Raw genomic sequence first — 24,076 nt, 5'->3', positions numbered from 1 at the left:
GGGGATCTTCCCGAGCCAGGGATCAAACCCAGGTCTCCTGAGTTGGCAGGCAGATTCTTTACCATCTGAGCCACCAGGGAAGCCCTTGTTCCCAGGAGCAGTGGTTAAACACAACTTCAAGCTGTGGCCAGCTGGGTAATGACCCACCTGTGCTTCTCCTCTCCCTTTTGGCCTCACTCCCCTTCTCCTTCACTATGGCTTCCCTGGGATTGTACTACCATCCCTACTTCCCCAGAAAAGTATTCACACACAAGCTTTGCTGCAGGCTCTGTTTTCTAGGGCACCAGGACAAGGCTTGCCCCAGCAAACCAGCACCCCTCAGCACAGCGGTGAGGAGCTGTACCCTGGGATATAAACTACACCAACCCAGTTTGACCTGGGTTTGATCCCTGGCTGGGGAAGATCCCCAGAGGAGGAAATGGCAACCCACTCCAGTTCTCTTGCCTGGAGAATCCCCAGGGACAGAGGAGCCTGGCGGGCTACATTCCATGGGGTAGCAAAGATTGGGACACGACTTAGCGACCAAACAACAATGAAAACAACTTGGAACAAACTGGGTAGATGTTTGTTTATATCCTGATCTCATCCGTTTCCGGAACTGGGTGTTTGAGGCATAGTTATCTATATCTGTTTCCTAGGATGTGACAAATTGTAACAAAGGACCACACACTGAATGGCTTCAAACAACCAAAATTTATTCGCTCACAGTTCTGGAGACCAGAGGTCAGAGGTCAAGGCCCTGGCAGGGTTGTGCTCCCTCCCAGGATCCCCAGGGAGAAGCTCTCCTCCTCTTCAAGCCTCCAGTGAGGACTGGCCCTCCTCGGCCTCCTTGGCTGTGGACGCATCCCTCTGTCTATGCCCCCATCTTCCCATCATCGCTCCCTCTGTGCATATGCCTGCCCCCTCTGCCTCTATCCCATAAGGACCCTCGTGATGGCATTTAGGGGCCACCTGGATGATCACTGCAGATGGTGACTGCAGCCGTGAAATTAAAAGATGCTTACTCCTTGGAAGGAAAGTTATGACCAACCTAGTCAGCATATTAAAAAGCAGAGACATTACTTTGCCAACAAAGGCTTGTCTAGTCAAGGCTATGGTCTTTCCATTGGTCATTTATGGATGTGAGATTTGGACCATAAAGAAAGCTGAGTGCAGAAGAATTGATGCTTTTGAACTGTGGTGTTGGAGAAGACTCTTGAGAGTCCCTTGGACTGCAAGGAGATCCAACCAGTCCATCCTAAAGGAGATCAGTTCTGGATGTTCATTGGAAGGACTGATGCTGAAACTAAGGCTCCAATACTCTGGCCGCCTAATGCAAAGAGTCGACTCATTTGAAAAGACCCTGACGCTGGGAAAGATTGAAGACAGGAGGAGAAAGGGATGATTTGTCCCAGAGGATGAGGTGGTTGGATGGCATCACCGACTCAATGGACATGAGTTTGAGTAAACTCTGGGAGTTGGTGATGGACAGGGAGGCCTGGCGTGCTGCAGTCCATGGGGTCACAAAGAGTTGGGCACGACTGAGGGACTGAACTGAACTGAACTGAACTGGATGATCCAGGATGATGGTCTCCTCTCAAGATGCTCAACTTACACCTGCAAAGTCCTTTTACCAAACACGGTCTCATTCACAGGTTCAAGGGACTAAGATGTCAACATATCTTGAGGCGGGTGGCATTTTCCAATCGCCCGAAGAATTGATGCTTTTGAACTGTGGCGTTGGAGAAGACTCTTGAGAGTCCCTTGGACTGCAAGGAGATCCAACCAGTCCATCCTAAAGGGAATCAGCATCCTACCGCTGCTGGCTGGAATACACAATAAAGAGAAAGAAATTTTAAAAATCCAATGAAATGCTAACCTTATCACCAAACAGTTCTAGGGAGAAGAAGCGTGAGCAGGAAAGAAGTGTGAATGTTTCCATTTCTGGGGCCATCTGGGGCACAGGAGAGACCCCACTTTCAATCTTCATGTCAACATGTGTTATTTCTTCCTCGAGAGAAACAAAATGGAATAATCCAGCATCGCCGGGTAGGAGAGCTCACCAAGCGCAAGAGCCAGGGCTGGCTGCCTGCCCCTGGCCCTTGGTGATGGGATCCGCCCACCTACCCCCCCTTCCCCTGCCTCCCACCAGCTCATTTCAGCTCCTCTGGGCCTGAAATACCCCAGCCCTGCCATAGCTGGAGTGGAACTGTCAGTCCCCCCATTTAAAACCCATCTGTGAAAGGCTCATAAATCACACCCTCGGAAAACTCACTCCTCATTATAACTCAGCAGAGAACAGCTCTGTTCAGAGATTTAAATAAATATGAGCACATAGTAAGTTGGTTGTTTTTTCAGCGGGAGGTTCTACGTAAGGGGATTTTTGCATCATATTCTTTCAGCTGTTCATGTTAATAGAGCCAGGAATAATGACAGGCCTGTCTCCACATGCAGCCATCCCTATTGTCAGATTAAGCAAATGGCCATTGAATATTTAATGCAATTTCAGGGGAGCCAAAAATGTTCCCCAATAACTCTCCCTTCTGACCTTGCAAAACAACTCTGTCAATGTCCCAGATTCTATAGTCAGAGCTTCCTTACTTTGGGCTTCCCTTGTGGCTCAACTGGTAAAGAATCCGCCTGCAGTGTGCGAGACCTGGGTTCCATCCCTGGGTTGGGAAGATCCCCCGGAGAAGGGAAAGGCTACCCACTCCAGTATTCTGGCCTGGAGAATTCCATGGACTGTATAGACCATGGGGTCGCAAAGAGCCAGACACGACTGAGCAACTTTCACTTTCACTTTTCTTTGGACCCGCCCCTGGTCAAAACTGATACCACAGGACTTCCCTGATGGTCCAGGGGTTAAGATTCTGCCCCTCCAACGCAGTGGCTGCAGATTTGATCCCTGGTTGGGAAACTAAGGTCGTGTGGCATGAACAAATTAAAAAAAAAAAACAAAAAACACTGGTATGACTAGAAGGGGCCATATGCTTTTTATTTGGCTGCACCAGCTATTAATTGCAGCATGTGGGCTCTAGTTCCCTGACCAAGCATTGAACCTAGGCTCCCTGCATTAGGAGCTCAGAGTCTTAGCCACTGGACCACCAGGGGAATCCCCGGGGCCACCTTATTTAGCAGGGTTCACATACACATTTATCCTAGCATTTTCTCAGAGCAAGGGTTATGGTGGCCATGCAGGATAATCCACTGGGTGGACAGGGAGCCACGATGGAGGGGAAGGTGAAGAATTAAATGCAAGGCTGAATCCCGGAGGAGGTCCCTGTGATTCTAATTTCATACTTGAATGTATGAAGTACCTACCTTTTGTCCAGGGAGATGTTCCATCCTCATGACCACCTGTGGGGTAGAGACCAAGGCTCTTCCATTTATGAGAAGCGTGGGGTGTAAGTCCATGCTTTCCCACCTAAAGTGACACCCAACAAGTTACCAAGGTGTATATTCCTTGTTAAGGTAAGTTCTACAACAGTCTCCACACCCTGAGCAAGTAGGTGCTTTGGGGCTGACCTGCTTCACAAGATCTATTCATAAAACAGACAGATGCACACACAAAGGAACGCTGAATCTAAGAGGGGGCAGGGAAGAAAAGAGGGAACTGGGGGTCTCCAGTTTTCCGTGACCAGAAGCTGAGCAGGAATCACCAAGAATGAGGACAGGATTGGGCAGGAGCTGGCTGGAAGTCCAGGAGGGAGACAGGGCTGGTGTAACCAGGAATCTGAGTGGTGGAAACTGGCCTGAACCACGGCAACAGGGAGTGGGTGGGGCTGTCCTGAGGTAGGGGTGTGTGTGTGTGTGTGTGTGTGTGTGTGTGTGTGTGTGTGTGTGTGTGTGTGTGTGTGTGTGTGTGTGTGTGTGTGTGTGTGTGTGTATTCAGTCAGGTCCAACTCTTTGCGACCCCATGAACAGTAGCCCACCAGGCTCCTCCGTCCATGGGATCTTCCAGGTAAGAATACTGAAGCAGGTTGCCATCTCCTTCTCCAGGGGATCTTCCCAACCCAAGGATCAAACCAGCATCTCCTGCATTGGCAGGCAGATTCTTTACCACTCAACCACCTGGGAAGCCCCAGAGAGGGACCCAAATCTGAGATTCTCACCCCCAAAAAACTTTGAATAATCCCAAGGTGAACTGTATGGACAAGTGGGGGCTTCCCCATCTATTGGTAAAAGCAGGTGTAGATCCTCTTTGGAGGGAAGGCTTCTCAGGTTAGTTTACAGGAATCCTACAAATTAAAATTCAGCACAAACAAAATCACAAATATTTGCAAAGGCAAGTCACTATGAACAAAAGCTAACAGAAACAAGAAACAACAGCTGTAGGTCCCCAAGGACTACAGATGTTTCTATTGTAGCAACAGCATGCAGAATTGTGAAATACAAAACATCTAAAGAAAGGATACACTTATAATTTATGAATAAACAACAGGAAAACATTAGATATCAACTGATAGAATAGGAGAAAAACACACAGTACTTTTCAAATTAATAACATAACTGCTGGATAAAAAACTAAACTCAGTGGGTGTGTTAAATGGTAGATCACACTGTTAAAGAGAGAATTCATGAATTGGATAATATATCTGAATAAAATTTCTAGAATACAGCAGAGACAAAGGGATAAAGATATGAAAAAGTATAAAAGAGATAGAAAAAGAACAAGATCTAGCACAGAGCTTGGCACACTATGGCCTGTGTGTCAAATCCAGCTGGCCACCTGTTTTTGTTTTTGTTTTTTTGGCCAACTGTTTTTAATAAATAAAGTTTTAATGGCACCACCACACTCATTTGATTGTGTGTTGCCTATGGCTTTTTTCACAATACAATAGAGCTGTGTATTGGAGACAAAGATCATATGGCCTCCAAAGCCTAAAATATTTACTCAATGGCCTTTTACAGAAAAAAATTTACCCCTGGACTAGTACATACATGACTGGGAACCCAGGAGGAAAATATAAAGAAGAAGGAAGAGAGGTAAAATTTTTAAATATAATGACTACATTTTCCAGAACTGTTTAAAACATGTAGCCACATCACCAGAAAGTACAATATATTCCAAGTAGGATAATTAAAAAAGACTCATGTTAGCAGGATGGATTGAACTGTGTCCCTCAAAGATTCATCCAAGTCTTCAACCTCAATACCTGTGAACGTGACCTTATTTGGAAACGGGGTCTCTGCAAATGCAGTCAAGTTAAGGATCTTGAATGACATCATCCTGAATTTGAGATGGGTGCTAAATTCAATTGCTAAGTGTCCTTTTACAAGGAAAAAGGAGAAAGAGAGAGAAGGGAAGGGTACCAGGTGGCTCAGTGGTAAAGAGTCCATCTGGAATACAGGAGATGCAGGAGATGTGAGTTCGATCCCTGGGTTGAGGAGATCCCCTGGGGGAGGAAATGGCAACCCACTCCAGTATTCTTGCCTGGAAAATCCCATGGACAGAGGAGCCTGGTGGGTTACAGTCCATGGAATCACAGAGTCAGACACAACTGAACACACAGACACACACACACACACAAGCACTGATACAGATGCCGGGAAGGCCGTGTGAAGACAGAGGCAGAGACTAGAATGATGCAGCCACAAGCCAAGGGATGCCTAGAGCCATCTGAAGCTGGACAGAACAAGGGAAGATCCCTCTCTAGAGCCTTTGGAGGGAGTGCAGCTCTGCCCACACCTTGATTTTGGATTCCGTCCTTCAGAACTATGAGAAAATAAATTTTTGTTGTTTCAAGCCACCAAGTTTCTGGTCATTTGTTACGGCAGTCCCTGGCAACTTACACAGATTTTGTTTAGTGTGGAAGAATAAAGATGACTCCAAGTTGTTTGGCATTCTCCACACCAAGAGATATTTATTTCCCCTCTTCTTGAATCTGTGCATTGGCCTGTGACTATCTTAACCAAAAGAATATGGCAGGAGACTTCAGAAACCCTGACAGATTTTGCTTTTATGCTTCTGGGAGCCTTGAGCTGCGTCATGAGAAGTGCAGCCACCTGCTGAGAAGAGCCCATGGAGAAGCCAGAGGAGAGAGAAGGGGACCCTGGGACTTGACGGAGAAAGAAAGAAAGGCCCTGCTCTCCAGCATTCCAGCCAGCCCAGCTGTCTAGACGTCCCTGCCACCCAACACTTTGGAGATGGCTTCTTGCTTTCCCTCCCTCCTGTCCCCTTCCACAAGCCTGGTTCTCAGACTGAGAGCCTCTCATGCCTTCTCAACCCCAAGGAACTTCCCCAGAGAAAGTCCTGCCCAGGGGATCCTGTCACAGGTAAATGAGACGTCTCGGTTGTCCCAGCACAGTCGAGCCCCAAGAGGACTGCAGTCCTGGACAGCAGAAGAACCACCCAGCTGATCCCAGTCACTTCGCAGAGTCACAAGCAGATGAGGCATTGACAAACTTGAGAAAGAGATGTCCCTACAGATACAGGCACTGCAGGCAAAACAAAGCAGAGATGAATGGCTGGTTCTTCATTCCTATTCTCAGTAGATGAACTTATAATAATAAACTCTTAAGACATGCATGAGTAGGAAATTTACAGGCAAAGCTAACTCTTGGGTCTTAGGATCGTATGATTCTAGTCTTGTTAACCATACACAAGGAGTGTTTTATTATCATTCACCTCTTTTTTACCTATGTAGATAAAACTACTAATTAAATAAAACTAAACCAACCCAGACAGCATATTAAAAAGCAGAGACATTACTTTGTCAACAAAGGTCCATCTAGTCAAGGCTATGGTTTTTCCAGTGGTCATGTATGGATGTGAAAGTTAGATTATAAAGAAAACTGAGTGCCGAAGAATTGATGCTTTTGAACTGTGGTGTTGGGAAGACTCTTGAGAGTCCCTTGGACTGCAAGGAGATCAAACCAGTCCATCCTAAGGGAGATCAGCCCTGGGTGTTCATTGGAAGGACTGAAGCTGAAGCTCCAATACTTTGGCCACCTGATGCGAAGAACTGACTCATTGGAAAAGACCCTGATGCTGGAAAAGACTGAAGGCGGGAGAAGGGGATGACAGAGGATGAGATGTTTGGATGGCATCACTGGCTCAATGGACATGACTGTGAGCAAGCTCTGGGAGTTGGTGATGGATAGGGAAGCCCAGCATGCTTCAGTCCATGGAGTCGCAAAGAGTTGGATGCAACTGAACTAAATGAAACACCAAATGAATAAATACTGAATTTAAAAAAATTAGTAAAACAAACTCACGTGGTTAAGTATGTGCCTCAGGGCCAGAAACCTGACCACCAGGTGGAACTGTAGAAGCAAAATGGCATCTCACTTTGGGTAATCATACACACTTCATCTCATAGTCAGAAAGGAAAAAACACATTGTACCTGTGACAAACAAACAAAACAGGATCAGGAAAATAAAAGAAATCTTGAGCCTTTCCTGTAAGTTACTAGCTCCCTAGCAAAAGCAACTTTCTCCCAGACTTCTGCAATCCTGCTGCTTGGAGATTTGTCAGGACCTTTGTGAATATGACAATCATGTGATAAATTTGCTATTTTTCTGCCATGCACAGACCAACTGTAATCTCAGTAACCTTGGTAATTTTGAGAATTTTTTTACCTTTAGATACCTGTATTCTTTTTTTTTTTTTGATGATCTAATCCTTCTAGCCCATGAAGATTCTTAACAGATTTTTTTCAAGTACACTTCTTTTCTAAATACTTTTGTCTCCAAATCTTCCATTTGTGGAGTCCCCAGACTCAGGCAAAGCAGGCAGAGCAGAAGGTGAGAGCAGAAACCTGGATGGAAAATAGAAGAATTAAGTGAACTTCTCTATGTTGAACAGCTGTCTCTCCCACTTAAGTTCCCAGAATACTGGAATGAGGTGTATTTTCCCCAGGTAAGAAATGGGAGGATTTGACCAAAAAAGAAACTAAATGGCCCCAGTTAGAACAATTTGGGGCCTTCCCTGGTAGCTCAGCTGGTAAAGAATCCGCCTGCAATGCAGGAGACCCCGGTTTGATTCCTGAGTTGGGAAGACCCCCTGGAGAAGGGTTAGGCTACCCACTCCAGTATTCTTGGGCTTCCCTGGTAGCTCAGCTGGTAAAGAATCTGCCCACAGTGCAGGAGACCTGGGTTCAATCCCTGGGTTGGGAAGATCCCCTGGAGGAGGGAATGGCAACCTAGTCCAGTGTTCTTGCCTGGAGAATCCCATGGACAGGGCAGCCTGGTGGGCTACAGTCTGTGGGGTCACACAGAGTCAAACACAACTGCACGACTAATGCACATGCACACAAAACAATTATAGATTCTCATAGCTTGGGCCCCGCAGTGAAAAAACTGAATAGCTTCTCAATCACCCCACATGGAAGCCCAGCTGCCCACATGTCCTTCCAAACAGCTTAGAACTTTCAATCAGACCCGTTATCTGATCTGGCCAAGATCTCTTCCTTTTCTTTGTTTGTTTGCTTTCTGTTTTTGTTGTATGTTCCATCTTTGTTTTATCATTGACACTGTCCACTAACATCATGTTACAGAATTTTTTTTTCTAGCATTCTAACGTGACATAGCCTCTAACGTGATAGGTAGAAAACAAATGAACCGGGGTGGGGGTGGGGGGAAGAGATATATGTGGGCAGCACACTCAGAGCAGTAAGCAGTGTACCCCCAAATTCCAAGAACTTCAGTGAGTGACCTTACCTGGACATGTAAATAGTTAGTTTATCTTGAGATGAAATTATCCTGATTCAGTGTTAGTGTTAGTCACTCAGTTGTGTGTGACTCTTTGTGACTCCGCGGACTGTAGCCCACCAGGCTCCTCTGTCCACAGGATTCCCCAGGCAAGAATACTGGAGTGGGTAGCCATTCCCTTCTCCAGGGGATCTTCCCGACCCAGGGATCGAACCCAGGTCTCCGGCACTGCAAGCAGATTCTTTACTTCCTGAGCTACCAGGGAAGCCCATTCTGATTCAGAGTGGGCCCTAAATTCCATGATTGGCCTCCTTATAGGAAGAGAGGAGGACACAGAGACACACAGGAAGAGACCCTGTGAGAATGGAACCAGAGATCAGAGTGTTGCAGCTACAAACCCAGGAATGCTCGGGGCCAGCAGAAGATGGAAGAGGCATGGAAGGATTCTTCCTGAGAGCTTTCAGAGGGAGCATGGCCCTCATGACACCTTGATTCCTGATCTCCAGAACTGTGGGGGAACACATTTCTATCGTTTTTAAGCCACCAAGTTTGTGGTAATTTGTTACAGCAATGCTAGGAAACTAATGCAAACCATGCTACTAGAGATGCAAAAAATTAGAATCCCAGGCCTGCCAGAGAGGAGGAGCCTTGAGGCTTTCTGAGGCTCAGGATTGATAAAAGCTTTCAACAGAGACCTCAGGTCTATACCCTGAGAGAAAGGGAAATCAGATTTAATCTGAACACTGGACCAAATCGCAAGCATGAACAATGCAAAAAAAGGTGCATATGAAACATGTGGAGCTCACTGTAAAGATCTAACATAGGTATAACTGGAGTGGGGACAAGATGATGGAGAGGATAAAGAGAAGTGATATTTGAAGATAGACTACTGAGAATTTTCTAAAATGACAAGAGACATCAAACCACAGAGTCAAGCACGATAAATAACTACAACAAAAAAAGTATTTCTAGGCAAATCAGTAAAATGAATGGAAACCAAAGACAATGCCTTCTATTAGCCGTTGATGATGAGGTGACCTTTGATGAAATCCATAATTTCATCAGAGGTTTACCACATGACGTATCCTAATTCTATCCTGCCTTCTTTTATAGACAGTATAGTCAAATACTTTTACAGAGAGACAGATGTCCCCCTGTTACCTGTTTGCTTACCTCAGATGTATTTATATTGTTGTATTTCGGCACCTCATCCGTGTCCTTTATTATCATTTTTTTCCTTCACGATTGGGTCCACAGTTGGGCAGTTTGATTTCTTGGAGTATCTGGTTGAATCTAAAGACCCACACTTTCACAGCATCTAATGATTCCTTTCTAATACATTGCATTCATGAAGTCTATGATTCTCTTTCTCCATTTTCTGCTGACTTTCCAAAATTAATTAGGGAGGGATGTAATAAAATACTCAAAGAATTCGACAAAGCCCACTGAACAAGCAAGGAACACAACCCGCTGAAGCTATTCTGCGGATCAGCAGGGACCACCACCAGGCAAAAGCTCAGAAAGCTCTTTCATCAGCTGATGCACCTGAGGCCCGGTATGACGGGTTACATACAGTGTGGAAGTAGACGGTGCACAAAGTCAAATGCATGAATCTGTGCTCAGCTAGAGAGTCCTATCCCCAGTGACCCCAGGACCGCTGCAATTGGGAGCTGAGATATTATTTCTCCAGAAGCACAAGCCTCTCTCCTCAATATGAAAGTCCTCATTTCCCACCAGGACTCAAGTAGTAAAATGGGGCAGACACAGAAACCCCTGCGGATATTCACTTCCTCGTTCCAAGTAATTGACATTCAACCTATGTATCTTTCAACTCAGAGTATGTAGGGACATGCGAGCATTTTATTTTATGGTTATATCTATAGCCTTTTAGCATCTGACACTGTGAGTTGAACTCATGTTTAATGCACAAACTCAAGGAAGATCTAATTGATAGGATAGATTGCTAATAGATTTAAGGAATCGTTTATAGTTATCAGGCTAGACTCAAAAGAGCGGAAACTCTCTCCAAATAAATGAATAAGTAGCAAGTCCTTTACAAACTGAATAACTCAGCAAGTACTCGACAGGAAAGGAAAGCTCTCCGAGTGAGTAATCTTGGCTTTCGCTCATGCTCCTCCTGACCCATTAAATTATACAAGGGCATCAGTCATTGAAAGCTAAAATTAACACCTACGGGTCCTGCCAGAGAGCTCTGATATCTCCAGTGGGAACTTTCCATGCGCTTGTGACAGACCAACAGCCATTGGTGTTGCCATGGGGAAAAAAATAAGAATTGAGTTTCCTGCCTTGGTTTTTCCAGCAACTGCCAAGTGGGCAGTCTGCTTGGCCTTCGGCAATAACTCTGCTCCGGTAACACTGACTCAACAGGTATTTACTGGCCGTCTACTGCAAAACCAGTACAACACTGGGGGCCAGGGTTAAAGAGGGGCGCAGGACGGACAGAGCATTCACCCCAGGTCCAGGAGACCTGAGCCCCTCGACCAGCCCCAGTACTCATTCGCCACACAGTTCAGGCAGATCCTAGGCACTGGAAGAGTTCCCAGTGAAAGTCACACTCCACACCGAGTGAGTAAGAGCTGGACTAAACCCCAGCTCTGTCCCTGACCAGCTGTGTGGCCTGTCTCTGTGGTCATTTAGAAACAGCCAGAAAGGCAGAAGTAGTTAGGATGGCTGAGTTAAAAGGGTGATCTGATTATAATTTCTGCCTGCTTATAATTTCTCTTCTTCTTTAAACAGAGAGTAATTTTCATATAGCTAAATATTATATGCAAGTTTTAAGTACGCAGCTTGATGAATTTTTCACATGAATCTCATGTAACCACCACCCAGATCAAGATACAGAGCCTTCCCAATGCCCAGGAGATAAAATTTCTAAAGGGAAAATGCCAAAAGTCAAATCTCAGGACCTCTGTTACATCACCACAATCAGTGCTACCAACCACAGGGCTGTTTTCTGACTAGTTGTTGTTTGGCCACTCAGTCAAGTCCAATTCTTTTGCAGTCCCACGGACTGTAGCCTGACTATGGGATTTCCCAGGCAAGAACAGAGATGAGCTTATAGTCTTATCTTCCTGGTGACCAAGAGCACGAATTATAAACTAGTCTGCTGGACATAAGGGTACAGATGAAACCTATAAATGTGTCTTGGAACAGTTTGAATGTGTACTGACCTAACTGGCCAATACAAGGATGAAATCTGTAATCTTGCCTTTTCCTTAAAACCAAACTCAAATGTAGCAGTTACCCAGGCCAGATTCTCCTTGCTATAAAATTTACAAAATATTGCTTCCCTCACAGCTCAGTTGGTAAAGAATCCACCTGCAATGCAGAAGACCCCAGTTCAATTCCTGAGTCGAGAAGATCCACTGGAGAAGGGACAGGCTACCCACTCCAGTATTCTTGGACTTCCCTTGTGGCTCAGTTGGTAAAGAATCCTTCTGCAATGTGGGAGGCCTGGGTTGGATCCATGGGTTGGGAAGATCCCCTGGAGAAGGGAAAGCTACCCACTCCAGTATTCTGCCCTGGAAAATTCCATGGACTCTATAGTTCACCGCATCACAAAGAGTCAGACACGACTGAGCAGCTTTCACTTTCAAAATTGTTACAGGAACAAAGTAAAAGTTGGAGGGATATTATTCATCATGGCCAAAAGGTGGAAACAAAACACATGATCATCAACAAGCAGATAAAGAAAATGTGGACTTCCCGGGCAGTCCAGTGGCTAAGACTCCATGCTCCCATGCAGGGGGCCTGAGTTTGATCCCTGGTCAGGGAACTAGATCCCATGTGCTGCAACTAAGAGTTCGGATGCTGCAACTAATAGAGTCTGCATGCCACAACTTCAGATCCCACATGCTGCAACAAAGACTGAAGATTCCAAGGGCCGAAAATAAGACCTGGTACAGTCAAATAAATAAAATATTTTTAAAAAAGAAAATGTGTTCCCCATCCATGGCTGATTCATGTCAATGTATGGCAAAAACCACTACAATATTATAAAGTAATTAGCCTCCAACTAATAAAAATAAATGGAAAAAACAAATTTTAAAAAATAAATTAAAAAAAAAAGAAAATGTGGTATATCCACACAATGGAATATTATTTGGCCATAAAAAAGGAATGAAGTCCTGATACATGCTACAACATAGATGACCTGTGAAAACATCATGCTAAGTGGAAGAAGCCGAACACATAAGACCACATACTGTAGAATTCTATTCATGTGGAAGTCTAGAATAGGGAAATGCAGAGACAGAAAGTAGATTAGTGGTTGCTTTGGGCTAGTGGTATGGGTGGGAGGATTGGGAGTTAATAGCTAGGGAGGTTTCTTTTGGAGGTGATAAAAATGTTCTAAAACTGACTTCTGAGGATGATTGCACATATATGTGGATATATACTAGAAAACATTGAATTGTACACTTCAAATGGGTGAATCATATGGTTTTGCTGTTGTTCAGTCACTAAGTCAAGTCGTGTCCAGTTCTTTGTGACTCCAAGGACTGCAGCACACCAGTCTCCTCTGTCCTCCACTCTCTCCCAGAGTTTGCTCAAATTCATGTCCATTGAGTTGGTGATGCTAACTAACCATCTCATCCTCGGTCACCCCCTTCTCCTTTTGCCTTCGCTCTTTCCCAGCATCAGGGTCTTTTCCAATGAGTTGGCTTTTCCTATCGGGTGGCCAAAGCATTGGAGCTTCAGCTTCAGCATCAGTCCTTCCAATTCAAGGTTGAGATGGGCTTCCCTGTTGGCTCAGATGGAAAAGAATCTGCCTGTAATGCAGGAGACCTAGGTTTAATACCTGGGTTGGGAAGATCCCCCAGAGAAGGAAATGGCAACCCACTCTAGTATACTTGCCTGGAGAATCCCATGGGCAGAGGAGCCTGGCAGGCTACAGTCCAAGGGGTCACAAAGAGTCAGACATGACTGAGTGACTACACGTTCACTTTCTTTTTCCTTTAGGGTTGACTGGTTTGAATTATATGGTACCAGATTTTAGTTAAAAATCACAACCCTCTTAAGAGGTAGCTATTATCCCCATTGTACAGATCACAAAACCAAGGCTTAGACAGAAACCAAACTAGATGTGACACCAAAGCTTGCATTCTTAACCATTATGCAAGAACTCATTTAAAGAAAAACTTTATAAGAAAGGCTTTTGTCATACTGGAAATCATTTCCATTCGACAAATGACGAGAAACAGAAGTACTAGCTCAAAAGCTGTGAACATTTCCAAGGCCCTTGATACACATTAGCAGGCCAGATTCTCGCAGGCAGGCAGGATGGACTGACTCCACAGCAGGGACACTTATCACGAGAATGCGTGGCTGGGTGCCTGGCACACTGTGGCCCCCCAGGAATGTCTCCCAAATGAGTAACAGCCTGTTTGCAAGCAGGAGAGAGGGAGAACTCCCCAATTCAAAGAACTACATTCCTTCTGAAACGTAATGTACAAGCTACTCCTAAGTGAGGCCAGCTCTAGACTGCATATGAATAACCAGTGCCTGGAATATGCAGCCAACCTATCTGTTGTAGCCACCTTCACACACCAGGTGACTCATCACATAGGCTCCTGGTTTAGCTGACTGCAAAGAGGTAAAAAATGACCTAATAAAGTATGCCACGGTGCATCTGGGTGACCACGAACAGGCTTGCCAACTGCACCCATTCTTTTAGGGAGTAGTTCAGGGAGCAGTTTTTAGTGAGTGCAAGGGCTTCTGTCTGGATTATTTCATAAGTCCACTGCCCTAGTAAATGCTGCTTCTCCACATAAATATTAGCAGCTGACATACTGTCACAGTCCACTAGAGCCCAAGATAAGTCAGACTGTAAATCCGATGCCTTCGGAAGCTACATTAGCCAGTGTAGGCTGCTACACAGCCTTGACAAGCCCTGCCCTACAAACCTTGGGACCTCAATGAACTGCTCTTTCCTGCAGAGCCAAGTTTGGTAGCAACAGAGTCTGTCTTGAGAATTTCACCACCAAGATACCAACCTGTGGCACATCATCTGACTGTGGGTCTATGCTCCAAAGGGTTCATTCAATCTTTCAGACTCTATCACATGGGATTTTTCACCATCTTTATTCCCCCTTTAAAAAAAAAGAAAAAGCCCAAACCCTACGGGTATTAAAGATGCCCCCTTTTAGTGCTACTTTATGCACCTCTTGGATTACACTTTGGAGGAGTCTTAAAAGGATGGAAATATAATTTATATTTTCAATACAGGAAATATCTAGGGAAAACGGAGGTCCCCTTCAGCTCATACTCCACACGTTGCTCTCACATCCATGAAGCTCTATCAGATCCTCCTGGCACGGTCAAAGGAAGGCAGGGAGGCAGTCTTACCCAACCAGACCTTAATGATTTTATTTATTCCACATGGTCGAAAAACATGTTTGAACATAACTTGCCATAATTTTTCTGGTGATTTCTATGCATCATTTTTTAATTATGAATAATGTTTTCAGAGACACTCCTGAGAAATTTTACCCAAGGTTCCCTTGACAACCACTTCATAAAGTATCGAAAGTGAAGCTGCTTCCATGACCAACACGGAACATCAACTTTAAAGCATGGATTCCTCAAAGATCCATTACTCATCTTTGCTGTGAGTGAATCTCAGATTCACACGTGCAAAGGGTCTCAGAGAAATTCAGATCCACCCACATAACTAACAAAATACATTTACTGTCAAAAAAGGTTCAAAAGATTTTTGTACAAAAATAAATTTCCTAACTTTTACTTGGAGCATTTTTTTCTTTTTTTTTTCTAGCAAGGGATTTTCTCTGTGTGTCTAAATTATTGCCTTTCTATCCTCCACTGAAAGTTGTCAGTTTTTACAGGATCTGCTGTGGCTATGGCAGGAAGAATCCTTTCCTCTTGACTCAATCCAGGCCACTCAGAAATTTAAATGTTTGTGCATGTTAATGAGCACGAATTTCCCTTTCTGGGTTTTACTTAGGAAAACCCAAGTAACTGCTGGATTTCAAACGACTAAGTAAGAAAGGTCCAAGTACAGGTAAAGGACAGTGAGGTGGGGCTGGACTGAGAATTCCAGCACTTTCTGCAGGTGCAGCTTCCCTGGCTTCCACTTTCCTTCCTTTGTCAGAGTTGACAGCTTTTGCAAAAAGAACGATGTAGACATCAAGCTAAACTGAAACATAAATAGGTCAATTAGCTTTCAATGGAGCACTCTTTATGTGGCTTAGACAGGGAGGTATTTTCTGGTCAATTACTTTAAGTAGATATCAATAAACACTAAAATTATTTGTGCACCGGGAGTCACGGCGCTGGGCTTTTTCCTCCCCGGTCCTCAACTCTCCAGGAAGTAAAGCAGATTCGTATAGGAGCTTTGCAGTGCTCACTGCCGATATTTAAGGCGTTCAACAAGTGTTTTCGGCTATCACTTTTGGTCTAGACCGTGCAGAGAGCCCCCCGAAAGACGTGGAACCTGGCGCCTGTTGTCTCGCCAGGTCGCCAGACGACGCTCCAACGACGGCGTTCACCACCGCGCATTTCTCTCCCCACGCCTGCTCGTATTTATTCAAAAGTTAGATTTCGCAATAAACTTTCCTCGCCCCTCCCCACCCCATGCCAGCCCGTGGCTTAGTAATTGGTGGGAACTCTCCAAAATGAAATGCAAGATTGAAACTAAGTCTCACACCACTGGAAGAAAAGTGTAATTAGCTTCGATCTTTGGAGCGGAGTAGCATTTGCACAACTCCACGAAGCCACTGCGCACACTCACACCCTGATCGCCCCTGCTGTCAGGGGGAAAGCGACAACAAAGTACCCTTGAACTTGAAAATCCGCCGGATGCCGGAGGGCTCACCTGGTTCAAAAGCTTCTCGGAGATAAAAACTGAGAATTTCGTAGTCAGATTAAATAATGTCTTTGCACCCGTTCGTCGAAAAGAACGTTGGTGCTGTAACCAAGGTGTTTTTTTTGTTTCTGCCCTCTAAAAAATGAAGACGGTGCTGGAGTTGGGGCCAAAAATAGTCCTAAACCGCACAGTTTGAATTCACCCTGGAGTTTATCAGCTAACCGATACTTTTGCCAGGGAAAATACTCTTGAACTGAGAAAAAGTGTTATACGAAAAAGTCCCCATTTATGCGAAAACGTGCTCCTCCTCCTGGGTATTTGTTCTGGCAACTAAAAGGAATTCTGTCTTGGGGCAGTTAAGAGGGGGCGAGGGACGGCGTAGGGGAATCGCACCTCCCTCCTCAATCAGGGTACCACGCCGGATCTCCCTCCCAGAAGGCGGAACCACCAGCCTGAGAACCCGACTCCGGATCCGGGCTGCGGGCAAGCGCGCGAGCTGGGGACGGCTCAGGGATCTTTGGCGAAGCCGAGATGAAAGTACGGGTCTCTCCTTTTCCACCAGACTTCCATCCATCAACACGCGCCGGCTCTCACCCTCTCCCCAGACCTCTCGCGGACCCCAGGCCCCTCCTTTCCACGACGAAAGGATCTGGGGAGGGGGCAGACCGCGTACCGGGAGGATGAGAGACGGGCACGCGCGGGACAACGCCCGCACCCCTCACAAACGCCTGCGAGCGTCCCGCACACCTCCCAGCGCGCACAGCCTCACGCGCTCCAGCTCCGCGCAGGCTTCTCTCCTTGCAAACGCGGGCCCTGCCGGGGTGTACTCTGCGCCCCCGCGGTGAGCGCAGCGCGCACGCTTGCTCCAGAGCTTCCTTCCCCGTGCACTGCGCCCCCAGCCCCCTGCCCAAGTGTACTGACACCCCCTCCCCGTGCGCGCGGGTCTGCCACTGTTCCGAGAGCCCTGTACCCTCCGCGTAGACTCAGCCTCTCCTGCGGCCGTGCGCATTGCGCCCCCTTCTGCCAACCTGCCCACTCCCGGGTTTCTAACCACGCGGGCGGTCCCGAGGCTCTGAGCCCGCAAACGGCGGGAACCCCATCGCAAAGTCCGGCCGCAAGGATCTCTTTCTGGGCCCGCACCCAGAGTAGAAGTCCCGAGTCCCTTCTGCGGAATTCAGATGACCTCTGGCCACAGGCATGCCTGAAGCTCGGCCCGTGGCTTGAAGGGGAACAGCAACTTCCAAAACCAGATTTCCTCCCAGGAAAGAGAAGGCCTACCAGGGGGCTCCCGCCGCCGCCTGCGTGCCCTGCGAGATGGGGTGCGGTACCCAACCGGGTGCCCACCACCCAGCCTTTCTGAAGTCCGGCTTTAGCGTCCGAAAGCTCAGACGCGGGATGGCTCTCTGCTTTGGGCGTCGCCACCTTCTCCTCCTGGGATGGAAGAGTGTGTTCCTGGACACACACACCTCTCAGAAAACCCGCCTTCCATGCTAGCCCTTAAAACGAAAGAAAAAAAATAAAAATCTTCGCGAAGCAGGAAGACGATCACGCCCCGGGTTGGGGCGGCCGCGCGCGCCCAGGCCAGGCTGCAGGGAGCGGGTTCTGCCTGCCCGGCCGCCCGCTGGCCCTGTGTAACTACTAAACCACGAATGAATGAGCGTACCTCTTCCTACAGATTTGTTTAGGCCAGGGCGGTTTCCCTCCATGTTCGCTTCGCTGTGCATATAGTCCCTTATGTTACTTAAATATTAATAAAACGAGTTTGTGTCCTCAAAGTATTTTAAGAGCCCTATATTATAGTCAGGCTTACGTTAAAGGTTGGCGATTACTATTACTACCCGTGAGGAAAAAAAAAAACAAAACTGTGCTTTCTTTGATATGCAAAAATTGTCTCTGGTGGGGAGATTCGGGTTTGCTTTTGGTTTTTTGTTAAGGAAAAGTTTTGGTTGATGTTTTTGAAAGGAGGTTTCAGCGCCCTCGTCAATAAACTGGTTTTCAGATTTCAAGGCGGTCTGTAACTGGTATAACCACTGAGGAATTTCAGCTTACACCGGACTGGTAAGACTCCTCCAGCACAAGGGTTTCCAGACGCGATCGCGGGCTCGCTGGAGGCAAAAAGCGACGTTTTGCCCGGGAGTCGATGGGCCGCCTCTCCCCGAACCAGAGTTTTGAGGCGACGTTTCTGTTAAGCCGGGGCGAGAGCACGCTGGGAGTGTGTTTCAGAGGCTTCCGTGACGCTGGGCCGTGGAAGGCTGGGAGGAGGCCAGGGCCGGACACTCAGCGCCCCTCTTCTTCGGCCGGGATGCCTGGCGGGTGGCTGAGCGCCGCGTGCGCTCCCACAGGACCCTCGCGCTCTCCCGAGGACACTGGATGTCTGTGTGCACTGTGAGGGTGCCAAAGCGCCGGGCACCTTCTCAGAGATGGGGCAGAAATCGGGGCTAGGTCTGGGATACAGGGAAGGAATGCAGAAGCAAGGGCTGCCCCTCACCATCCCACCCCCACCCCCAGGTAAAACTAGAAGCCTGTGTCTCCAAACCTGGCCGCGGCTTCCGTGGCTCTCCGCGGCCCTCGCTGGGGACTGTGCTAATCACTATAATTACCAGAGGCACTGATTTTGATCCCTAAATGTCTTCGCCTTGAGGGAGGGAGAGAAAACAGGCGGCAGCTACTCTCTTCCTTGGATAGGTGGTCCCCTCTAGCATGGAATCCCAGAACCAAGTCCAAGAAGGACCGCGCTCTTTTCGGAATTCCAGGAGGCAGAGTAAGCCTTGAGCAGGCGGGGATAGGCGACTGGGAGGTGGGAATAATCCCCCGCTGGGTGGTGCCTCCTTCCCTCCCCCTCCCACCCAGGAGAGCCACTTGGGACACTCTGTGGGGGACTCAAGCATCAAGGGACCCCAGGACCCCGTGCAGGAGGGCGGATCTGTCCTGGTTACTGCGACTCCTAATCAGATAATCAGAAAGAAGCCTACCAACCCCAAAGCAAACACTTTCTCCTACGGGGTAGCTACCAGTGACATAAGGTATTAAAAGCAAAACAAAACAAAAAAGAAACTTCTCTCCTTTCACTACTTGGGAGTGAGTGAGCAGAGAGAGTTACTGTCTGGGCTTCTCGAAGAATGGATACCATTAGGAAATTGCTCTGGATACCTCTTATTACTTTTATACGAAGGGGAATAACATTGTAATGGTTGTCCGATCCTCTCTGGGAGGAGCAATGAGCCCAGGAAAAGTTGGTGACATCTCCATTGGTCTTCCACCGAGAAAGGAGTGAAAAATCGAAGTACTTTTTTTGGATAGCTCAGGCCAAAAACACCTGGCAGCCATGAAATAGTTGGATATGTGAGGGCGAACCCGAGCTGGATTTTCTGGAGTAACAGCATCGTACTAATCGCCTGTGTAGACAAAGGCTTTATAAACCGAAGAGGTTCACACCTCAGTCGTCCCGGGTTTTCTGCTGGCTAAGCTTGTTGAGCGGTTGGCGTTCTCCCTAAACACCTCTTCAGAGATTTCAACTCCCTCCAAATCGAGTGCGAGGCCTGCGAGAAGTCCTCTCCTCCCCGCCTCCTTAAGGACAAAGTCTTTGATCCCCTTCTGCCCCCGCAGCAGCCCATCCCTGGTGGAAAGTCTGCGCGTTTCCGCCTTGATCTCACGCGAAAGTCGGTTTCCGCGGGGGATGGGCCTCAGGTAGGCGCCGGGCGCGGCCTGGAGGAGAAACAGTTGCGGAGCATCTGAAGCGGAAAATCCAAGCAGATGTGGGTCGGCGGGGCCCCTCCCCCTTCCTCTCCGGGCCTCAATTTCTTCCAGATCAGTTTCCTAATGGAAAATTTCTAAGAGGTGTTGCGGGGGGGCGGGCGGGGGGGGGGTGCGGTGCGTGCATAGGCGTGCTGGTGCGCCTCGGAGTGCGCCTAAAGCTCTGGAAGCAGGACGGGTGGAGGCTGATGGCGCCCCACAAGCAGGCCCCCCGCAAGCGCGGAGAAGCTTTTTGGACTTGAGGTGTCCCACCTGCCCTCTTCCGGGCCCCCAGCCTCCACGCATTCCAGATTCTGCCCACTCCTTCCGGGCCAGGAGGACTGTTTCTGGGTGATGCCCGCGACGGTGGGGTCTTTCTTTGCTCCCTGCGAGCCCGTCTCTGTGCTCTGGACGACGCGATCGGCTCTCAAAACAGACTAGGAGGGACTCCCTGCCCCTCAGGAACCGTGGAGCAGGGAATACACACGAGTTGTCCCCGCCGGCGGCCGCTGGCTAACATTTCAGTTAATGCTTTTCCCGATTTACACAGAGCTTCTATCCTGTGGGTGCTGTCCCAAGTGTCCCCTGGGCCCCAGGTTTTTCCCTTCGGTGGGGAGTGCCTGGGGACCACCTCAGCTAGGCTCAGGGGTCCCTCCTTCGCCATCCCATGCAGACAGCTCTAGGCTTCCCTCCTGGGGAAACCCGGAGGTCGCGCCCAAGTACTTTCAGTTATTTCGGGGCTGCTGTGTCCAGGCTCGTCACCGCGCATTGTGTGTGTGTGTTGAACGAATATATTGCGGGTGGGGTGGGGGTGATAGAATGCCCTCTTGGACGTTTGCTGGGGCAGACTGTGGTCCCGGACAGGACCCCATGTGCGAATCTTGGGTTGTGACCCCCCCATGTGCGAATCTTCAGACGCCCCAGAATGCTACGTCTGATACCACACGATGCGAACTGTCTCACCGGCGCCCACTGTGCAGACCGGGTATCGACATCTCGAGTCCCGTTTCCCGTAAAATCCGGGAACGTTTTCCTGTTAACTTGTCGACTTTCTCCCACTTCCACTTAGCCATGTTTCTGCGATCCGGGTAATCCCTTTCAAGCTCAGGAGGAATTCTCCCGGGTCCTTAATTGAGGATCGGAAATCGTGGGGGTGATGCGAAGCCTTAAATCTCCCCCCGAAGCCAGGAAGGTGCCTGAGCGCACTCGGGGGCAGGCCTGTGAGAGGGCGGCGGGGCCCAGCGGGCAGTCCGTCCCCTCCTGGAGCCCCTTCTCCCGGAAGGCGGGAGACCACCGCTGTCCGCGCAGCCGGGTGCGGGCTTCCCGGCCCAGAAGCGGGCCCGGAGGTGCCTTGCGTTTGGGCACTGCCTAGCCGCGCCGCTCGCGCGCCGGCCCGACCCTCTGCGCGCACGGCTGGGAACAGGAAAGCGCTCCTGGATCCGAGACTCCAAGGAACAGGGCTAGTTCCTTCGTGCGCTGGGCATTTATTTGGTAGGGGGCCACCAACTCCGAAGCTCCCTAGGCTCGATGGTTTCGAGTAAGACCGCGGCTGTGGGTTCCGCGGGACGCTGGGGCAGGCGGGGGCCACCAACTCCGAAGCTCCCTAGGCTCGATGGTTTCGAGTAAGACCGCGGCTGTGGGTTCCGCGGGACGCTGGGGCAGGCGGGGGCCACGACAGGGTCTGCGCACCCTGTCCCGCCCACCGAGGGAGCTACGACGCCTCCAACGCCATCGAACTTCTGACCTTCAAAGGGGTCCCTGGAAAAGGTCAGGGGCGCCTGCAGCCGACGAGGTGGCCGAAGGCCCTGTCCTCCAGACGCCGGGGAGGGAGGCGAGTTCCAGGTCACTGTACGGCAGTGGGCGCGCTGAGTAGCAGGCTCCTCCCGGGCCAGGGGAGAGGAGCCACCTAGGACGGAGATCCTAGAGCCTGGCCCCGCGGCTCCGGAGCTGACCTCTAGATGTCCATCTAGATCTAGATGACCTCTAGATCGGAGGGCCCCTTACAGCCCCAAGCCCACAGCCTCAGCACGTGGCCGAGGGACCCCTGGATCCGTTGCCCTGCGTCCACTGCGGCTGCCCTCTGACCCCGCGCGCCGGGAAGAGTCCTCCCAGTGCCTGCGTCCACACCACGTCCAGAAGATTCAAGCTTCTGGAAGGGATGGGGGGGGGGGTGCGACCTTCGCGACCGGGGTACTTAGGAGGACCCCCGGGGTTGCAGGCAGGGGGTTGGGATGGGAGGGGATACGAGAGGAGGTCCAGGCTGGCCCTGAGGGAAAGCGCCCAGGAGTCCTACGCCCTGCGGCCGGCCGCGTCTCCAAGGGCGCCTCCCTACTCCGCCTGCCTCTTGCCCGCATCACCTCGGTCCCAGCAACGCTCGTCCGATGCGCCTCCCTCGGAGCCCGTCGCCCCCGCAGCACCGGCTCCAGCCGCGCTTCCCTGAAACTCCTGCTGCCCTGGGTCGGGCTTCGGGAGCGGGTACCGGTGAACCCCGTTCTCTCCGCCACCCAGAGCAAGGCCTCAGCGGTAGGTTCGACTCCCCCCCCCCCCCCCCGCCCCGCCACCCAACCCCCGGCCCCTCTCTCCGTGCGATCCGCGCGTCCCCGCGGCCTCTAACTCCTCTAGGGCAGGCGCTAATCTTTGGCTCTCGCGTTTCGAGGAGAGAAAGGGCAGAAGGGTCACTTCCGAGCCTCATTCGTGCCGTTTCCTGAGACGGGGGGCGCTGGGGGGGGCGCTTTTCTTCCCTCACTGGCCTCCCCGCCGTACTTTCGGCTCTCCCTGCCAACTGGGGAGAAGCGGGGGTCCCGCGCGGGCTCGGGGACTCATCCTCCACCGCGGGGCACTCGGGCCGCGCCGCCCTTTAGCTGCCCGGGAGCCATCGAGAAGGTCCCGGCACCCCTTCCCCCCTCCTTCGCCCTCCAGCGCCCCCCCAACCCCCCGCCCCGCGCCCAGGTCCCGCAACCAGCTCGCCCGAGCCCGTCCCCGCCGCGCGCCCCGGGCACTCACCGCCACTTCCTCGAGGCCCGGAGCGCGCGGGTCCCTCCCGGGAGAGTCCCTGGAGGCGGAGGCGCGCCTGTGACTCCGGGGCCGCGGCGGGGTCTGGAGGCGAGGTTGGCCGCCCCCGCCCCCGCCGCGGTCCCTCCTCCCCGCCTCTTTCCGCCCCCCCTCCCCACTTCCCCGGGCCGCGGCGCCCGAGCGCTCCGCCCGAAGGCGGGTCCGCCATAAACAAACGCGTCTCGGCCGCACGTGGACCGCGGAACTTCTGCGCCTGGCGGCAGATCGCGGGCTCCGGGCGCCGCAGCTGCGGGCACAGGGCACCGCCAGGGAGAGCAGGCGAGCGCTCCCGGGCCGGGCCCAGCCGCCTCCGCTCCCCCTCCGCCCCATGGCTCCTCGGCCGCCGCCGCCCGTGCCGCCCTCCAGAACGGAGGGGCCTCGCGGCAGCGGGTACGAACACTCGGTCAAGGACTAAAAACACAGCACCGCCGCCTCCTCGCCGGCCACTCTCCAGCCCTGGAAGGGAAGCCCGCGGCCCGGGGAGACGAGAAGGAAGGAAGGCAGAGTGCGGCCGAAGCGAGCGGGGAGCCGGGGCTCCAGTTCGCCGCGGGACAGTTCGGCCCGGAGGAGGCTGCGCCCCGGGGCAGCAGCGGCGGCGGGCGGAGCGCAGGGCGGCGCCGCCGGGTTGCCCCGACCTCCCGGCCCGCGCGGCTGCAGAGAGGCACCCCGGTGTCCCCCGGTCGGCCCCCGCGCACCTGCTCGCGCGGGCGGCGCCCCACACCCCCCGACCCCCACAGCCAGGTATCCCGCGCCCCTTTCCCCATCGCCGCCGCTGCAGCCGGAGCGCGGCTCAGGGGGCCTGGAGCACCGCCGGGTCT

The 24,076-nt window shown here is 50.5% G+C and overlaps 1 long non-coding RNA gene across 4 annotated transcripts; it reads right to left on the bottom strand.

Annotated features, from left to right (window-relative positions):
- Window positions 1-1,429: 1,429 nt before the first annotated feature.
- Window positions 1,430-23,346, bottom strand: LOC122676147. 4 transcript variants are annotated; one of them, XR_006335445.1, is made up of 5 exons: window positions 23,211-23,346; window positions 7,562-7,740; window positions 7,198-7,326; window positions 3,301-3,403; window positions 1,430-1,805 (listed from the first exon to the last, which is right to left on the bottom strand). It is a non-coding gene; the product is annotated as an uncharacterized LOC122676147 (long non-coding RNA). The 4 variants fall into 4 exon arrangements; XR_006335448.1 differs by lacking the exon at window positions 23,211-23,346 and adding an exon at window positions 19,076-19,401; XR_006335446.1 differs by lacking the exon at window positions 23,211-23,346 and adding an exon at window positions 17,754-17,984.
- Between the last annotated feature and the right edge of the window lie 730 nt (window positions 23,347-24,076).

The sequence above is a fragment of the Cervus elaphus genome, chromosome 19 (genome assembly GCF_910594005.1).
Source record: "Cervus elaphus chromosome 19, mCerEla1.1, whole genome shotgun sequence".
NCBI lineage: Eukaryota > Metazoa > Chordata > Mammalia > Artiodactyla > Cervidae > Cervus > Cervus elaphus.
Note: the sequence above shows the minus strand (reverse complement) of the source record. Positions and strands in the feature narration are given on the sequence as shown.